At 39.8% G+C, this 18,928-nt stretch overlaps 1 protein-coding gene across 4 annotated transcripts in view; it reads left to right on the forward strand.

Moving 5' to 3' along the window:
* Positions 1-5,950: 5,950 nt before the first annotated feature.
* Positions 5,951-18,928, forward strand: part of MDM4 (MDM4 regulator of p53) — a 39,609-nt gene continuing 26,631 nt past the window's right edge. For all 4 annotated transcript variants that reach the window (XR_006785995.1, XR_006785997.1, XR_006785996.1 and 1 more), the window contains exon 1: positions 5,951-6,063. The gene's annotated coding sequence lies outside the window, so the exon portion shown is untranslated. The remainder of the gene's footprint in view (positions 6,064-18,928) is intronic.

An 18,928-nucleotide genomic window follows, 5' to 3' on the forward strand; every position in this document is an offset into this window, starting at 1 on the left:
TTTTATTTGTTTTTTAAATTAAGTCCCTGGTTGAGCCCCTGTGATGAATATATTAAATAAATAAATAAATACACTTTGGGTTTAAAACACTCACACACACACGACCTAAATCATTCACCTTTCATTAGCATTACCAGCTAATTCAGAATCGTGAGATGTTTATGTACTAAATAACTATCATTAGGTAGGCTTCTTTGATTTGTAATCTCTGTAATAGGTACAGGACTAAGAGAATGACACTGTATACCGCTTTTGAAGTGCTGCAGTAATGTCTGGTCTATTATACTATTGATATTGATAGTAGGGTGGATATCAGTTCTCTAACCTACCCTACAACAGGTAAAAAAAATATATGAGTCTAAGAGAATACAAATATGCTGTTCTGAAACTATAGTGTTCAACTGTATAGTATAAAGTGGGAGAAAGGACCCTGCAGCCTGATAGTGATTGTCTTGTAAGTAATTCTAAGCGAAGCAAACCCTAGAGGAGGTCACCAGCAGTGACCTAGGGGGTAGAAACCCTATTAAGCCAGAGACTAGAAAGCCAACCGCCAACAGAGAACTTTTTTGATCTTGTCATCCGAAAACTGGTCTCCTGTCCACAGCCTTTAGTATCTGAGCACTCCCTCTGCTTTAGGGCGGGATTGAGAATTACCCACTGTGGAGCTTGGAGTGAGACAAGAAGGGGTTTTTGTTAGCTGATGTTGCTTTCCTTTAATTCCATCTGCTTAATTCCAACCGCTTCTCAGGTGATTGCTCTGGTCCAGCAATTCCGATTTTGGAAATTTGTCCTAAAGAAATAAATGATCAGGGATGTACAAAAAGACCTGATTATGGGAGATACTGTCATGGCATTTTGATTGGAAAAAATTGGAAGAGACATAAATAGCTATAAAAATTATGGTACAGCCTTAATATAAAATGTTAGACAGCCATTAGTAATCCTGTTATAGAAGAATACAATTTGGGGAAAATGCAAACTATTGTTAAGTAAGGAAATATTTCAAATCATTTTTTCAAGAGGAGCACTGAAAAACTGAAAGGATAAATACTTCTACATAAAGCCTGGGTTCTGAAGGGAGGTGGCCCTGTTTGAATCTTTACTATCACTATGTGATCTTGAGCAAGCTACTTCTCTGTTTCAGGATGATAGGAGGATTGTGAGAATTACATGAGATAGTTATATAAATTCTTTAGAACAGTGGCTGATACATAATAAGCATTGATACAGTAAAAAATTTACTGGCAAACCATTATTTACAATACCCAAGAAATGGGAGCAACCTAAGTGTTCATCAATAGCTGTTTGGGTAAGGAAGAAGTGGTACATATACATAATAGAATATTACTCGGCCATAAAAAAGAATGAAATCTTAACATTTGTGACAACATGGATGGATGTAGATGCTATTATGCTAAGTGAAATAAGTCAGGCAGAGAAAGACAAATACCTTATTATTTCACTTATATGTGGAATCTAAAGAACAAAATAAATGAGCAAATGAAACAAACAGACTCACAGATATAGAGAACAAACTGCGGGTTGCCAGATAGTAGGGGGTTGAGAGGATAGGTGAAAAAGTTGAAGTGATTAAGAAGTACAAATCGGTAGTTGCAAAATAGTCCCATGAATGTAAAATATAGCACAGGGGATATAGTCAATAATATTGTAATAAATATGTATGGGTACTAAACTTATTGGGGGAAATCACTTGGTAAGTTATATAAATGTCTAACCACCATTATCTACACCTGAAACTCATATAAAATAATATTCAATTGTGGGGGGGTCTCCACCCACAGGGCCCCCGGCCACCATGGATGAGAATAAGTCTACCAAGATATGATCTGCTTGGGAAGGAAAGGTGGTTGATCTCTCAAAGGAGAAGGGCCAAGAGCCTTTTCCTTAATGGGCTTTTATTGGGCTCGTTTTGCTTGGGAATACAGGTAAAGCTCATTAATCATTATCAGGAAGTAAGGATCAAACAATAGATAACATACAAAGAACTCTGAGGACTTATTCTGAGTCAGGGTCTGTTAGCTAAAGGACTACAAAACTTTGGGGAACAAACTCACTTCCTGCTTGGACCCTGATCATTTAACTGAGAGCATTCTAAACTAAGCAGGTTTCACAGGATTTTATGCATTCTTTCTTAGGCCTTATTGCCCCACGGAACCCGCCCTTTCCAGCACAGGGCTGCACCCACCTCCAGCATTGTTTCAGGCTTAAGTCAGGCAGGAGAAGTAAGGCAGCCAAGAGATTAGGAGACTTCTTGCAGACAGAAAGAGGACTCAGGCTATGTCAAAGCTAAGGGGCGAGGGTCCATCACCCCCTTTTGCTATAGCCCCCCAAGTCCTTCCCTGGGGCCACTGTGATCATGCTTGTCTTAGGTCATTCTTCCCTTGAGGAATCTTACCCATCATTGGCTAACCAATCAAGCATTGGGGGCCAGTTATGAATGAAGTAAAAGGAGCAGAAGCAGTGCTCTTGTCAGGGAGATAAGCTTTGTTTCCTCAGTGCCTTATGGTCTGAAGGTTGCTCACTCAGCTTTAGCCATGGGGGGGTTACAGCTTCTTAACCAGGCAGGGTGGTTCCCAACATTGAATGACAACTGTATTTGACATACAAACAAACAAACAAAAAAATAAAGATGCAAAGAAGAGGGAAAAAAAAGTCTTACTGGCAAAGATGTAACAGTAACAGACTCTATGACTTCTCCTGTTTCTATTATTCTCTGACGCTATCCACCTTTCAACAAATGCTTAACATAGTTTAAAAAAATTGTTTTTATTGAGGTGTAATTGACATATAACATTATTAGTTTCAGGTGCACGACATAGTAATTCAATATTTGTATTTGTTGTAAAATGATCACCACAATAGGTCTAGTTAACATCTGTCACCAAACAGTTACAATTTTTCCCTTTGCAAACATTTAAGATTTTCTTTCAGCAATCTCAAATATGCAATACAGTGTTGTTACCTATAGCCATCATTCTATATATATGGCTTGACTTATTTTGCTGGAATGGAGGGAGATATAGAGAATTTAGAAAGCAGACAATATTGGGTTATTTCTTGGCAAAAGGAGTAACTTTATCCCTTAAACATTGGGTAACTATTAAAAGTTGGCTCATTAATGTTCCAATTTCCCATTCAAAGGAGCTCACATTAGGTTTGTTCCACTCATGTTACATTAAAAATAACAAGGACTACTATATTAAGTGTTGTCTATAAGAATCACATCACCAGAGTTAATCATCTACCCAGTGCTAAAGGTAGAATGGTTTCCATGATAAAATTGGCTGTGTGCAGATGGGATGCTGAGCCATCTAATTAGGGTTATTAGACTGCCTTTTCTTTCTTCAAAGCCTTTGATTCTTTCCTACTACTTACTGAATAATATGTGAAACATTTTTTCCCTCCCTTGCCTGAGGACATGCCTTTAGTGAGAAAAGAAGGGAGAGAAACATGATGTGATAGAGAAGCATTGATTGTTTGCCTCTTGCACCAGGGGTTGAAACACAACTTAGGTATGTGCTCTAACCATGAATCTGTAACTGGAAAAGACACCGGTGTTCGGGCTGCCTGTCACTACCAAATCCAATAAGCAATGACAGTGATTGAATCTTTTGTAGGCGCTTTATTCAGATGGCCAGTGATCCAAGAAGATGGCGGGTTCATAACCTAACCATCTTGCCCTTTCTTTTCTGGCCAGATCTTTTATAAGGGGGTTGGGAGAGGACAAACAAGGTGTCAGTGAAAGCCTTGAAATTCCAAGGGGGAGGGGGAGTCACTTGCTTCTTCCTGGTATGGATGTCTCCAGGCAGTAATTTCTAATCAGTGCCCCAGGAGGTCAGCTGCTTTTTCTCAGGCGCCAGGATGGGCCTTATCTGTAGTTTCTGAAACAAAAAACTTAACATAATCTTGCTAGATTTATGACTATTTACCTCAAGCTAAATTTTCCCAAGTCTTAAGCCCCTATCGAATCCAACCTACAATCCTTTGGTTACAGGATGATGCTTCAACCAATTGAGCCATACCGGTCAGGGCACACATGGAACTTTCTGTAACAGTTTCTAAATCCTCTCCAATCTGGCCCCAGCCTACTATGCTAGCATTCCATACCAGTGCCATTTAATATAAATATAATGCAAACTACATGTGTAATTTAAAGTTTTCTAGTAGCCACATTTAAAAAAGTAAAAAGAAATAGGTGAAATTAATTTAAATATATTTTATTCAACCCAATGTATCCAAAATACTATTTTGATATGTAATCAATATGGAACATTATTAATGAGATACTTTGCATTATTATTTTTTTCCTACAAAGTTTGTTGATCTGATGTGTATTTTACACTTCCAGCACATCTCAACTTGGACCATCACATTTCAAGCCATATATATTGTTAAAAATATTTCATATAACATATTGTTATATGTGGCTTGAAATATTGGACTGTGTTATTGGAGTGTGTGATTCAACACAATGTCAATCTTCTGTGCAACATTCAACACTTCAAGCAAAGCAGACTCTTCTCAGTTTCAAGACTGTCTTCTCATTCGTCATACCTTTCCTCTCTTCATTATTTATGCCATATTTCTTCAAACTATATCTCTGCCTCTTGAAATCCTATTCATTTTTTAAGGCCCAACTCACATGATACTTCTGCCACAAAACCTTCAATGTTTATGTTAAATAGGAAGGAAAGATTAATTCAAGAGGCCATAAACACATTCAGTTTATAGATTCAGTAATAGAGCCATACATTTATTAATCACATTGAAAAAAATAAACTTGAGCCCTGGCCAGTTATCCCATTTGGTTAGAGCACCATCCCCATACCACATACCAAGGTGGTGGGTTCTACCCTGGTCAGGGCCTGTATCGACGTTTCTCTCTCCCTTCTCTCTTTCTACAGAAATTTAAAAAGTAAAATAAAATAAAATTGGATCTTACAACATGTACAAATGTCAGTTCAAGTGAATTAAAGGCTTAAATGTGAAAAGCAAATGTTTAGAATTTACTTAGCTGAATTTTGTTATTTTATAGTAACATTTTTAGGAAATCAAAAGCTATAGGCGGACTGTGGGGGTCAGAACCCTTAACCCTGAGCTGTTGTTGAAGGGTCAACTGTAGTTGAAGTCTCTAAGGGAATTTTTTGCCTGCAGAAAATCAAAGGAGAGTAAGGGATGGGACGTGGCATCTGTCTTCAAATAACTGAATAGTATTTATAGTGGAAAGAATGAAGCCTTACTCTTTTCCGAAGTGCAGAACTGAAACAAACTGAAATTGCAGAAGAACATACTTCCGTTCAGAAAATCCTCTAACATTTATAATCATTCTAAAATAAATTGAGGTATTTGGGGGAGGTAATGGCCTTCCTTTGGCAGCCGCAGAGGTTGAAGACGACCCATTCAGAGGTTTGTTGAAGCTATTTTTACATTGGGAGAGAGAGCTATGACCTGGTTGTGTGATCAAAATAAGTTCCATTTCATTGTTCTTTGCACCTGTCCTTTTGCATTTACCACATATCTGGAAGTGATTCGAGTCTGTGTGTCTTATCTCCCCCAATTAGCTACAACACTAGCGGGCCATTTCCTTTCTCCAGCCTCCTCTGGGATTAAGAATGAAGAACACTGAGGAACACAGAGTAGCGTTTTTCTGATGAGCTGAGGCCTGCTTCCGAGGATGCTCTTACGTTTCTCCCTTTTCGGTTTTTTGGTCTCCTGGGACACAGCTACAGATAAAGCGAGACCTCGCGATTTCCTGAAATGTTCGCTTCTGGGACCTCGCAGCTCTTAATCACCCCAGGCTTCGCACTCCGTCCGCCTGACTGCGAGCTCTCTACTCTATGGTAGGGCGAGGTCATCCTCTCTAGCCCGCGAGTTCATCATCTATGGTTGCTGGAGGCCTCCCCGGAAGTTCCCCTATGAGACAGATTCTGGCGGCCGGAAATTGCGCTCTCAGTGCTCGCTGTTTCGAATTGCTGCTGATCCTTCTGAACCTTTGACGTCTTCCCCACGGGCTCGGCGTGAGAGCGGCCGTGGAGTGCTAAGGTGTGGTTCTTGGGTCAGGAAGAGGGAAGGGGGGGCGCGGCGTGGCAGCGTGGCTGTGTGGCTGGTTCCGTGAGTCCCAGAGCTGCGGGAGCGGGCAGGAGGAGCCTGCGGCGTGGGTGGCGGCCTTGGGACAGTCGCTCATGGCGGAGAAAGGGCTGGTGGGGAAACGGTTGGGAGGTCGGGACTCACGGAAGATGAAAATGGAGGTGCAGTGAAGTGGTGCCTTTCCGCCAAGAGGTTACCAGCCTAACGAAATAGCCGGGTTGACGATGTTTAACTGGACGCAGAATTTGAGGAATACTGAGACACTTTGGAGAAAGAGGTATGAGAGAGGAAGGCAGAGAGAATGACAAGGAAGTGTCTCGAAAGTTTAAGGTAGCAATTTTCAGAAGGGCTGCGGGTTATGTGTCTCAGAGGCACGTGGTGCTTGTTTCCAAAATGCTCATTTTGGGGCCACATCCAGACCTCCCCAAGCAATATCAGGAGATGGGGACTTGGGAATATGTATTTCAATCCGCAGAGCCCCCCCCCCCCCACGCCGTTGATTCTGGTCAGCCTAAAGTTTGAAAGTCACTGTTTTAAAGCGACACCCGAAGAAAAAGCTGTTGTTTCCCCTCATCTGTACTGTACTGGGCAGATCACAACTTTTTATAGTCTTAAAACTGCAAATAGCGTGTGCCTTTTAAAAAAATGCACACAATATAGAAGTGTGTGACATTAATCCACCGTCCCTAACCGTTTTCCTTCTCAAGCTAGCTACTGTTAACTAACTGCCTGGTGTTACATCCCTCCAGACTTTTGTACACACACATTTTAAACAACAGTGGGATCATTTTGTATGTATGATTCTGCACCCTAAGTTTTTCAGATAATATCAGGGACATAAAATATGCCCTTTACATAAAATATACTTGATATACTGTCTTTTGTGTTGTACAACAGTTTCTTTAAACAGTTCCCCATTGATGGGTTTTTAGATTGTTTCTTGGCGTGTTGTTGGTTTTGCAAATGGCTAGACTATATACTCTCTCATACACTTCATCTTTGTACATGTGTAGGCATATTTAGCAAGAACTAAAAAGTTGGGGCCCTGGCTGGCGTAGCTCAGTGGATTGAGCGCCGGCTGCGAACCAAAATGTCGCAGGTTCGATTCCCAGTCAGGGCACATGCCTGGGTTGCAGGCCATGACCCCCAGCAACCGCACATTGATGTTTCTCTCTATCTCCCTCCCTTCCCTCTCTAAAAATAAATAAATAAAATCTTTTTAAAAAGTCGGAATAGTGGCTTTTTTAACAAGAAAAAGTTGTTTCTATTAACTTTTTAAAAAAAAATTCAACCAAGTAAATTTGAAGATCTAATTGGCTTTAAGTGATTCATGAATTGGGTCGCATCCTATCTGGCTACTAGAAGGGAGCTCCGTAGCGTTGTGCTAAATGGAAGACTTGTAGGAAGAAGGGTGGAGCAAGGGAAAGGAAGGATTAGTTTGTAAATTTATTTTCTTTTACAGTTGGCATACAGGAAGGATTCGTTTTGAGCCAGGACACCATTTCTTTTGGGGAAGAAAATGGAAGGGTTTTTATCATGCAGATTGCCTCTTTCTGTGGGGGAATGGAGAGGGTCCACATTGACTAGTATTTGACTAGAAAATTTGAAGTTGATTAAGATTACATTTCTGGGAGAAGTTGAAACTGCATTTTGATCTGCTATTAAATCTATTGACAGGTTTGGTATCACGGACTTTTAGCACAGACCCATTTTGGGCCCGTGATTTATGTATTTATTTTAATACTCATACATTTGAGTGAAAGAATCCAGACAACAGTGTTTAATATAGAGGTCCTGAGGGTTTAAAGAATTGGCAAGAATGCTTAGTTCTGCTAACTTCTCACAAGACGTTTTTATTTTAATTGTTCTTAAAGTCACAGTTGTCTTCAGAGGTAGAGATTTGAAGATGAGGTGTAGGAGTTTCTTGAACTAAGTATAACAAAAAAATGACTTTCATCATTCTGATGAATAGGACTGTTCTTGCTCTCCATGATTTCAGGGTAGTAGGAGACACACGTAAAAGCATAAATGTAATGTGGCCTCTTAGTAGATTTGCTGTGGTGTCATCAGCCTCCCTTGGGGAGTCAGGAAAGCCTTCACCAAGGAAGTGACTTTTGACCTGGATATGATAATTTTTGAGAACAGAAAATAGGCATAAAAGAGGAGAGAAAAGACTGGTGCTAAGGCAGTGGCTTTCAAACATTTTCAACCATGACTGCCACTTGAAAATACTTTTTATATTATGACTCAGTACACATTGGAAGGCTGATGGCTAAGAGCTCAGGCTCTACTGACCATGATTTTGGGCAAGTTATTTTCCTCTTCTGTTTCAGTTCCTTTTCTGAAAATGAAGAAATAATATATCTACCTCTTAGGATCTCTTAAGGGTTATTATATATAAAGTGTATATGTAAAATGTGCCTGACACAAAGGTGCTTAATTGTTAAGTGTCTACTGTTTTCAATAACAGAAACATGTTCCACAGAGCAAACTTACAATTGTTACTCACTTTTTTTTAAAGACTTTATTTATTTTCAGAGAGAGGGGAAAGGAGGGAGAGAGGGAGAGAAACATTAATCGGTTGCCTCTCACATGCCCCCTACTGGGGACATGGCCCACAACCCAGGCATGTGCCCTGGCTGGGAATCGAACTGGTGACTCTTAAGTTTGCAGGACTTGCAGGCCAACACTCAACCCACTGAGCCACACCTGTTAGGGCTCGCTTAAGATTTCTTTAATGGAGGGAAGGAGTTAAGACCAGTGGGGTGGGTACAATTTGTCGTTTGAAAACAGTATAAAAACACTGAAAGGTGAGTGGGATAAGGGTTAGAAAACTTAACGAAATTGAGTTCATTGTTTATTATGGTGTGTGTTGAGTGGTTAAGTGGAGACTTGGAGCAGAGTACCAGATGAAATGAAGAGTAAGTTGGAGACATAGTAAAAGCTTATGTACACATCCCTGGTGAGGTGGCTGAGTTTTGGGAAATGGGAGTGCCTGGTGCCTTAGTTTTACTTTTAGGATAGTCCTATACTCTTCAACTGCCTTGAAAAACCAAGGTATTTTGGCCTGCCGTTGGTTATTTTGGGTTCAGCTATATTGTGGAATGATCAGGGAGAATCCTTTTGAAAGCAGGCAGACAAAACTACACCCCTGGCCTGGTAGCTCAGTTGGTTGGAGCCTTGTCCCAGTAAGCCAAGGATGTGGTCAGGGCACATACAAGAAGCAACCAATGACTTTATAAGTAAGTGGAACAACAAATCTATGTTTCTCTCTCTCAAAAAATAATTTTAAAAAACTGCAAAAAGAACTTTCTTTCCTCATTTCATTTAAAAGCAGGCATATTCTTTTCAGCCATCTGTATTCACTCCTGGCTTTATTATTAACTGGAGAGAATCACATCTCCACAGAGCCAAAGTAGGTACAGGTTAGTGGTACTGATTATTTTAGTGTAACTGGAATATTTTCCAAGAGTACTAGTTTTTCCAGATAAACACATAGAATTTTTACTATTGTTTTCCCAACATTGGTGTATACCATTCAATAAGGTAATTTATTTAAAACAATAACCCTTTGTTCAGCAAATCATAGATGTCTTATTTTACCTTTAAACACTATAGGGATGTTATCTCTTAATCAGATCAAGATTTTAAAAAAAAAAATTACCACAGTGCCTTTCTACTACATTCAACAGTTTCTTAATAGTATCTCATACCTAGTAAATAATTTAAAATTTACTGATTTTTAGGGGAAAAAAGACATTTTACAGATGACACATTGTATTAGGCTTATGTTTTTGTAATGTCCCCACGTCAACCATACCCTCCACCCCAGGTCCTGTAGAATTTCTTACATTTTCAATTTGGCAGATTGCTTGCTTTTAGTATTTACTCATTCCTCTACCTTCCATTTTTCCTTCCAACAGGTAGTTAGCAGTGAGAACTAGTGTTGGGAACCGCCCTGCCTGGTTTCAGAAGCTGTAAACCCCCCCCCCGCCCCCCCCCCCTCCGCACTTGGCTAAGGCTGAGTGAGAGACCTTCAGACCATAAGCCACTGAGGAGACAAAGCTTATACCCCTGGCAGGGGCACTGCCTCTGCCCACTTTACTTCACCCTGCCTGGCCCTCAGTTCATGACCAGTTAGCTAGTGATGGGTAAGATTCCTCAAGGGAGGGACAACCTAAGACAGGCAGGATCACGGGGGGTCCCCAGAGAAGGACTTGGGGGGCTGTAGAAAAAGGGGGTGATGGACCCTCGCCCCTTAGCTTTGACATAGCCTGAGTCCTCTTTCCGTCTGCAAGAAGTCTCCTAATCTCTTGGCTGCCTTACTTCCCCTGCCTGACTTAAGCCTGAAACAATGCTGGAGGTGGGTGCGGCCCTGTGCTGGAAAGGGCGGGTTCCCTGGGGCAATAAGGCCTAAGAAAGAATACATAAAATCCTGTGAAACCTGCTTTGTGAATACCCTCAATTTAAATGATAAGGGTCCAAGCATGAAACGAGTTTGTTTCCCCAAAGTTTTATGGCCCTTTAGCTATTTGACCCTGACTCAGAATAGGCCCTCTGAGTTCTTTGAATGTTATTTATTTGATCATTATTTCCTGACAATGATTGATGAGCTTTCCATATGTGCCCTGTATTCCTATGTAGATTAAAGCCAATAAAAGCCTGTCAAGGCAAGGGCCGGGGCACTCTACCCTTGAGAGTATGGCCGTGCGATCCCTTTTCCTCCCCAGGACTCAGAAGTCTGTGTGAATTCATCTCATTTTAGCCATGACACCGTGACATTGTTGGCTGGAGTCCTTGTCAGTCTAGAAGCTTGATTAAATTTGGATTGGGGGGCAAGAATACTTCATAGGTAGGGGGTGCTTCCTACTTCTTCATATTAGGGAGTACATAATGTGTGAATGACCTTTTATTTTATTTTTATGTATGTGGTTTTTTAAAAAACCTTTACCGGAGGCCTTGTTCATTGATTTTAGAAAAAGAGGAAGGAGGAAGAGAGAGGGATGGAGAAAAACACTGATGTGATGAGCTTCAACTTAGTCATGTGCCCTGAGCAGAAATCGATCCTGTGACCTTTTGGTTAGGGGACTCTGCTCCAACCAGGTCACAGTGGCCCAGAGCTAAATGAGATAAATTTGGCCAGTGAGTTAAGTGCTAAATGCCAAGCTTGCTCCAGGTGTTTTAAACTTCCTCTTCCCCTAGTGTTTCACATCAGTGGTTTCAGTATCTATTAATGATTGTTGAGGCAGTGACATTTGACCTGAGATTTGAAGAGTTTAGGATGAGTCAGTCTTGTACAGAACTCACAGTGCTCAAATGAAGGAACTGGGTTGCAAAGAGCTTCTTTAAAGCAGGAAGCAAAGTTCTGTCTGAGAAGCCAAAAGGTCAGTGTGGCTGGGATGCAGGGAAAAGAACAGTGCAAGTGGAAAGACTGGCAAGGTGCTGAGGGGCTAGATTCCGTCATTTATTTTTAGAGCAGTAGCAAGCTATAGAGCTTGCACTATAGGGTTGCTTTTCTCCCCTCCCCCCTTTGTTTTATTTTGTTTTTAACCTTGGCTGTAATGTGGAGTTTGGATTGAAGTGGGGTTAGAGAGATCACTTACGAGTCTGTTGCAGTGATGCAGGAAAAAAATAACACTTTTGCTTTGGGGACATTGTCATGAAGTTGAAGAGAAGATCGTGGTTTTGACAGATTTAGGAGTTGACATCTGTAAGGTTACATTGTCATGAAGTTGAGAAGATGGTGGTTTTGACAGATTTAGGAGTTGACATCTGTAAGGTTTGATGATGTGATAATGGTGGGGGGAGGGAGAGATCAAGATGACTCATAACTTCCTAGTTTGAGCAACTGAATGTAATGACAGTTGACCCTTGAACAGTGTTAGGGGAGGGGTCGGGGTGCTGACCTCCCACCCAGTTAAAAATCCACATATAACTTTTGACTTCCCCAAACTTAACTACTAATAGATACTGTTGGCTGGAAACCTTACTGGTAACTTAAACAGTCAATTAACATAATTTGTGTGTTATATGTATTATATACTATAGTCTTACAATAAAGTAAGCTAGAGAAAATAAAGTGTTATAAGGAAAATCATAAGGAAAAGAAAATACATTTACAGTTATTTATTTCTTTATTGTGTATAAGCAGACCCATGCAGTCAAGCCTATAATGAAAAAGGATAAGCTTTTTGGCTTGGGCAAGTTTTTTGACTTCTTTAAGCCTGTTTTCTCTTTTAAGGAATAAGTAGCAATATCTAACCATGCTGTACTCAAAAGAGATTCCAGGCCCTGGCCGGGTAGCTTAGTTTGCTCGAGTGTGGTCCTGATGTACCAGCGTTGCTCTTTAGATCCCCAGTCAGGACACATGAGAACCAGCCAATGAATGTGTGAATAAGTGGAACAACAGCTTGATGTTTCTCTCCCTCTCTCAAATCAAAAAAATAAATAAATGGAAAGAGATTCCAAGTGGAAAGGGAACAAGATTATGCTTGGGATTCAGAGTCCATCAACTGATTTCATTTTCTCACATATGTCTTCAAACAGTGTCTTTGCTCATGATGTTTTCCTTCCCATTTTTTCCAGTATTCTCCAATTTGAAAATCCATTCCTGTCCCCATTCCCTCTCATTCGTCCTCTGCCTTGCAGTCAAAAGTAATTTGTTCTGCTCCGAACTTCCATGGCTCTTAAATCAGTATTTTTTTAATGGCACAACACTTTCTGCTGGTGTTAAAGCAAATAAGCATAAGGAGAGTAGGAATGTTAAATAGATCCATATATTTCAATTACAATAAATGAACTAAACCAGTTAAAGATATGATTTGACTACTTGGATTTAAAAATCCAAAGTCCAGATATGTGCTTCTTATAAGGGGTTCACCAGAAGATTAAAGGCATGCAAAAATTGAAAGTAAAAAATGGGGGAAATACTAACTAAAAGAAAGCTGTCGTGACTATACTAATAAAAGTTAAAATACACTTTAAGACAGAATATCTTAATTGGGATGAAAAATGCCACTACATAATAATAATCACTATATAATAACAGTTTACCCCCCCCCATCAAGCAATTTAAAGCACTTATGTATCTGATTAAAAATTTTTAAATAAAGGAAGCACAATTGGTTAGAACTACATTAGGGCTGGGATAAATGGACAAATCACCAACATAGTGGGAGGTTTCATTACATCTCTCTCAGTAATTATTTATAGATCAAGCTGACAAATTAGGAGATATATAAGATTGTAAAAAAACAATAAGGTTAACCTAATGAACATAGAGTTTTTGTAAGCATACATTACAGAATTAATCAACTAGATCAGTGATTTTCAACTGGTGTGCTACAAGAATTTTTAAAACATTCAGTACATAACTATTCAGTCAGGGGCACTGACCTTTTTTACCTTAGATTGTCAAATTAAAAAATTATACCTTTTTTTGTTAAATCAGCAAAAAGTATGTTTTTTGGTGTGCTACTTGCTACAGAATTTTAGAAATTCATTTATGTGTGCTATGAGATGATAAAGGTTGAGAATCACTGAACTAGACAATGGTGAAAGCCATGAGGGATATATTGTGCTACAGCTTTACAAAGGCTGTGGTGTTTCTAGGTGCTGGATGTTTTTCAGCTTCATTGTAATCATTTTTAAAAGATTTTCTTTTTTTAAAGATTTATCTTTTTTAAATTAAAAAATTTTTAAAGATTTTATTTATTTTTTAGAGAGAGGGGAAGGGAGAGAGAAAGAGAGGGAGAGAAACATCATGGTGTGGTTGCCTCTGATGTGCCCCCCCACCAGGGGTCTGGCCCGCAACCCAGGCATGTGCCCCAACTGGAAATCGAACCAGCAACCCTTTGGTTCACAGGCCGGCACTCAGTCCACTGAGCCACACCAGCCAGGGCTCAACTTCATTATAATCTTATGGAACCATCATTGTACATTTGATTGATTCATTGTTTACCAAAACATTCTTATGTGGCACATGAAACAACGGAAGTCATCACACACTGGAATATTATATAAGTCAAACTAAATGAAAAATAAAGTATGCTACAACATAGATGAGTTTTGAAAACATTATGCTAAGTGAAATAAGTCAGACACAAAAAGAAAAATATTGCATGCTTTTACTTATATGAGCTACCTAGAATAGGCATATTCATAGAGACAAAATAGGATAGTGGTTACCAGGGTCAAGGGAGAGGGGCATTGGAGAGGTAATTGTGTAATGAATAGAGTTTCAGTTTGGGGTGATGAAAAAGTTCTGGAGATGGATGGATAGTGGTATTGATGTACAACATTGTGAATGTTCTTAATGTCACTGAATTGTACACCTAAAAATGGTAAATTTTATGTTTCATATATATATGTGTTTATGTGTTCATATATATATGTATGTGTTTCACATACACATCGTTTACCACTATTTTTAAAGAACTGACATGACAATACAGTAAAAATTATTTTAGTGAAACAATTGCTAAAGTTACATATAATATATACCTGCTTTAAAAACATTAAAAACAGCCAAACCACTCACACACAGACACTTTTTAGGATTCCATTTTGATTCACTAAAATGCACAAAAAAGAAAAGGAAGTAAAGCAAAACTTAGGATTCAGGATGATTGTTGGGGGGAGTTTGGGGAAATAGGGTGAGCAGTGTTATGGTTGTAGCCCTAGTTTGTGGGTGCTTATTGCACTACTTAAAAAGAATCAAAAGTGGGTCAGGTGTGGATGAACAATGAGAGTATGCTGTGAAGGAAAGGATTGTGGTTAGTTCTGTGCACTTGAGGTGTAAAGGGAAATGCCAAGTGGGGACGTAAGAGCTCTTCTGAGTTTGCAATCTTGACTCCAGCAATTTACGAGTTGTTTGTTCTTTGGCAAATAACAACCTTATGCTTCTCTTGCCTTATCTGTAAAATAAAATATTACCTACGTCATAGGGTTATTTGAATATTAAATGGGTTAATACATGTGCCTGGTACAGAGTGATCTCTAAGTTTTTGCCATTTGTTTGGATTATCTAATGCTATGTAATAAACCATCCAACAACTTAGTGAGTTAAAGCAGCAGCTGTTTAATATTTATTTCTTAAAATTCTGTGGGCTGCATGGTTTTTCTGCTGTTTCATTTGTGGTCTGTCATTGAGCCGTAGACAGGTGTCCATCTGAGGCTGACGTGTCCAAAGATGTGTGTTGCTTTTTGAGGGTAGGTATACCTGGAAGGCTGGGGCTCTCAGATGGACAAATGACCTCTCCATGTATCCTTTTTTCTTTCCTTTTTTAAATTAAACTTATTGGAGTGATATCCACATGTCCTTTTTGTGGGGTCTCCAGTAGAGTGGCCAGATTTCAGGGGCTTCAATAAGCATGGAAATGAAGCTGCCAGGCCTGGAACAGGGACATACCGTTCTGCTGTGATTAGAAAAAAAAATTCTGAGGTGTTCTAAATCAGAGCTGCCTAGCCTTTTGGCGTCTCTGGGCCACACATTACATAAACAAACACTAATGAAAACTGATGAGCAAAAAACAAGGTTTTATGTAAATTTACAAATTTGTGTTGGGCCATATTCATAGCCATCCTGGGTCGCATGTGGCCTGCAGGTTGGACACATTAAATTACAGCTGCAGGAGAAGGGGAGAGAACAGTTAGCCTGTTAATAGCTGTGGACTAGCTCTGAGGAAAGGCTGCTCACATTCCTGTGTATCTGTTGGAATTTAGGATTACTTTCTAGGTGGCTATTTCTGTGATTACCCAAAAGGGAATAGCCAGGCACCCCTCCTCATTTTATTTACATGTGAATTTTCCATCCATTGCCCACAGCTAAACTATAGATGACACTTCTTGCTGACTCTGAGCCTATCCCAGAACTGGCTCTGCTTCATCTTCTCCCACCTCCTTTGTCTATAGCTAATGTAAATTTTTTAGAATGGCTTACATCTTTTTCCCCGTCACTTGGTCCACTTGATGTATAAAAACACTCAACAACACCAGGACAGTAGAAATGTTGTCTTTTCACCTAGCCATACTGCTGATGGTTCAGGCTTTGTGCCTCAGGACCTGGTCTTTCTTGCCGTCCATGGCCTAATCCTTTCTTCTACAAAATACTTTCTCCCTTGAAAGTTAAAAAACAATTTTTTTAACAGTTGCATTCTATAGATTAACTTATGTCACAGAGCCAGTTGGGAGAGGTGGTTTATTGGAGACCATTTTTGGAAATCATCCATACTATTATTAATATTTGTATCCACAATGTTGCTGTACCATGTATATTGTTATTTTAGACACTGGGGGTATACTAATGAATAAATAAATACAAATCCCTCCCCACTTGTAGCTTGTATCTTAAGTGATTAAATAATTAAAATGTCTAGTGTGTTGGTTGGTAACAAGGACCGTGAAGAAAAATAACCCAGGAAGACAGAACACTGGGTACGGGAGTTGCAGTTTGAAAAATGGGTGGTCATGGAAGCCTTCATTGGTAAATTGACAGTTGAGCAAAAAACAAAAGGAGGAGGTTAGGTGCTAGAGAGATAAGAGTGGAAGTAACATAGGAGAGAGGCATGGGAACTACATAAAGTCAGGAGCCTGCCACGTGCTACCTGACATAGGCAGGCAGGGAGACTACAGAGAGCCCCCAGAACAAAGAAAATTCCTGCAAAGATTGATTAATACCTTCCTGGTTACCCATACCATAAAAGGAAAACAGACTGCAAAATATACCTCGTAAAGGTTAATGTTAATCCTGTTTTTTTCCACCCTCTATTTCTACCGGTTGGTAATTTTCCATAGAATCTACAAACAGTTCAACTTCTAGAGATGGCTGTGAATCTTTTTTCCTTCTCTTTTTTGGAGAATCCACTCTGTGAAGTGGGTTTTCTTGCTTATCCTCTGTACTCAGTAAACTTGCTTCTGCTTTAACCTCTGGTCTGGCTCAAGTCTTGGATTCTTTCTAGCTCCTTTGTGAAGCTGAGAACCCTCTTGGCTCCATGGAGTTTTCCCTAGGTACTTGTGATGCAGACTCTGGCCAGCGGGGTCTGTGTGTTGTGGCTGTGGTGAACAAATCCACATGGACTGCAGAAGTCCTGTGGAGAAACAGGGACAGCATGGCCACTCTGAGTGAGAGAGGGCCCTGAGCCCTCCCTGGACAGGCTTTAAATTGCTCTTTTGGGTATATCACATTTACTATGCACAGGTTTGCTTTAGGTGGTTACCTTTTACAGGTAACAGGAAAGAATGTTGCTAATGACTTCAAAGAAAAGGATGTTTCAGATGCAAGGGGGAAGGTGGTTGAACTGGTTCCCCTCCATACTTTGGAGGTTTAGCACAAAGACTTCAGGAAGTTACTTTAAAGATATGCAGTAAACATTTGCTGCCTCAATTCAGGGTGAGGGAGTTTTAGCAAAAAAGCAAGCCTCAAAGTATCCTAGGTGCAATGCAGGCCTGATTCCCCATGGGAGAACCTATCCGTGGGCTCAGTTCCTGTGTGCCACTCGCTCTGCACTGGTTTTCCATATCAGGGACTGGGCTACATGCGCCATATCATTTGGATAGGTTCCCTATAGACTTGCCCCTCCCGTGTCAGAAGCAAGAGAACTTTTAAAAGGCCAGTGCAGTTAAGAGATGGATTAGTGTAGTGATAATACAAGTAGGGAGAAGTGCTTAGATTTGAATACATTGTGCAGGCACAGCTTCAGAATTTATTTATGGACTGGGTATGGAGTGTGAGAGAAAAAGGAAATTAAGGATGGTTTAAGCCATTGACCTGAGCAACTGAAGGATGGGGTTGCCATTTACTGGAATGGGGAAGACTACAGGACTAGCAGGTTTGGGGGGAGGATGGGTTTTGAAGAGGACCAGAGTTTTGCCCACCTAAAGCTGCTTTTTGGTATATTAATTTTAAATTGGTTATTAAAAAACAAGACTCAGAAAGAAACTTTGACCCTCCCTCCTTTACTGCCTGAGAATTCCAGATGGAAAAAACTTGTTCCAGGAAGGAAATCTTAACATACGTACTTTAGCCTAATTTCAGTTGAGTGTGGTAGATTGGAGGGTGTCAAACCCAGCCCTGTTAACTAGGCACCCCTTGCAGCATCTCATTGTTTTGTGGCTGCTTAGCAAAAACTTACCTGCTTTTATGTTCCACTCTTCCACAGTTATCTGTAAATGGCCAACCCTCACTTTTGAAATCTAAGATCCCATTCCCCATTGTTTCTCTTTTGTTTAAAATGTCATATACCCAGTTTTGCCTGTCTTTGGAGTTTTCATCCTTGTGAAATGTATTAAAAATTTGATTTTCTCCTGTTAACTGTCTGTTAATTATTAGCCCAGCTAGAGGAACCTAGAAGGTAGGTAGTTTTTTTTTTTTTTTTTGGCCCCCAGTTTGTTTGTAAAGTTTGAAATGTCAGTTAAAAGCTAGCTGTTTTAAAATGTGAGTTATGCTAGAATCCTATTAGACTTCCCTTTTTGTAGCAAGGGAAGCTGATAGGAAGGAGGAATTGACACTTTTGTAAGAAGAGTGAGGGATCTTGCTGGCTTTAGCCAGACTATCGGTTTCTCTATGCTCTTTTCACCCTTTTCCTGATGCAGCATGTTCATAAATTTCACTGATTGTCACCTTTCTACTAGAAAAGGCCTGAAGTAAAGTCAAGCAAGTTTATTTAAAAATTTTATTTTTGTTTTCTACAGTTTTTCTTTAAGGAGAAAAGGTAGAAGTTGAGAATTTTTAATTAAACCTTATTCTATATTTCAGTTCATGCTAGATCTTTATTTGATCATATGTGTTCACCTTGGTTTAACCCAATTTATAGATATTTAG

The sequence above is a fragment of the Phyllostomus hastatus genome, unplaced genomic scaffold, assembly GCF_019186645.2.
Source record: "Phyllostomus hastatus isolate PE091 unplaced genomic scaffold, TTU_PhHast_1.1 phas_contig_36, whole genome shotgun sequence".
NCBI lineage: Eukaryota > Metazoa > Chordata > Mammalia > Chiroptera > Phyllostomidae > Phyllostomus > Phyllostomus hastatus.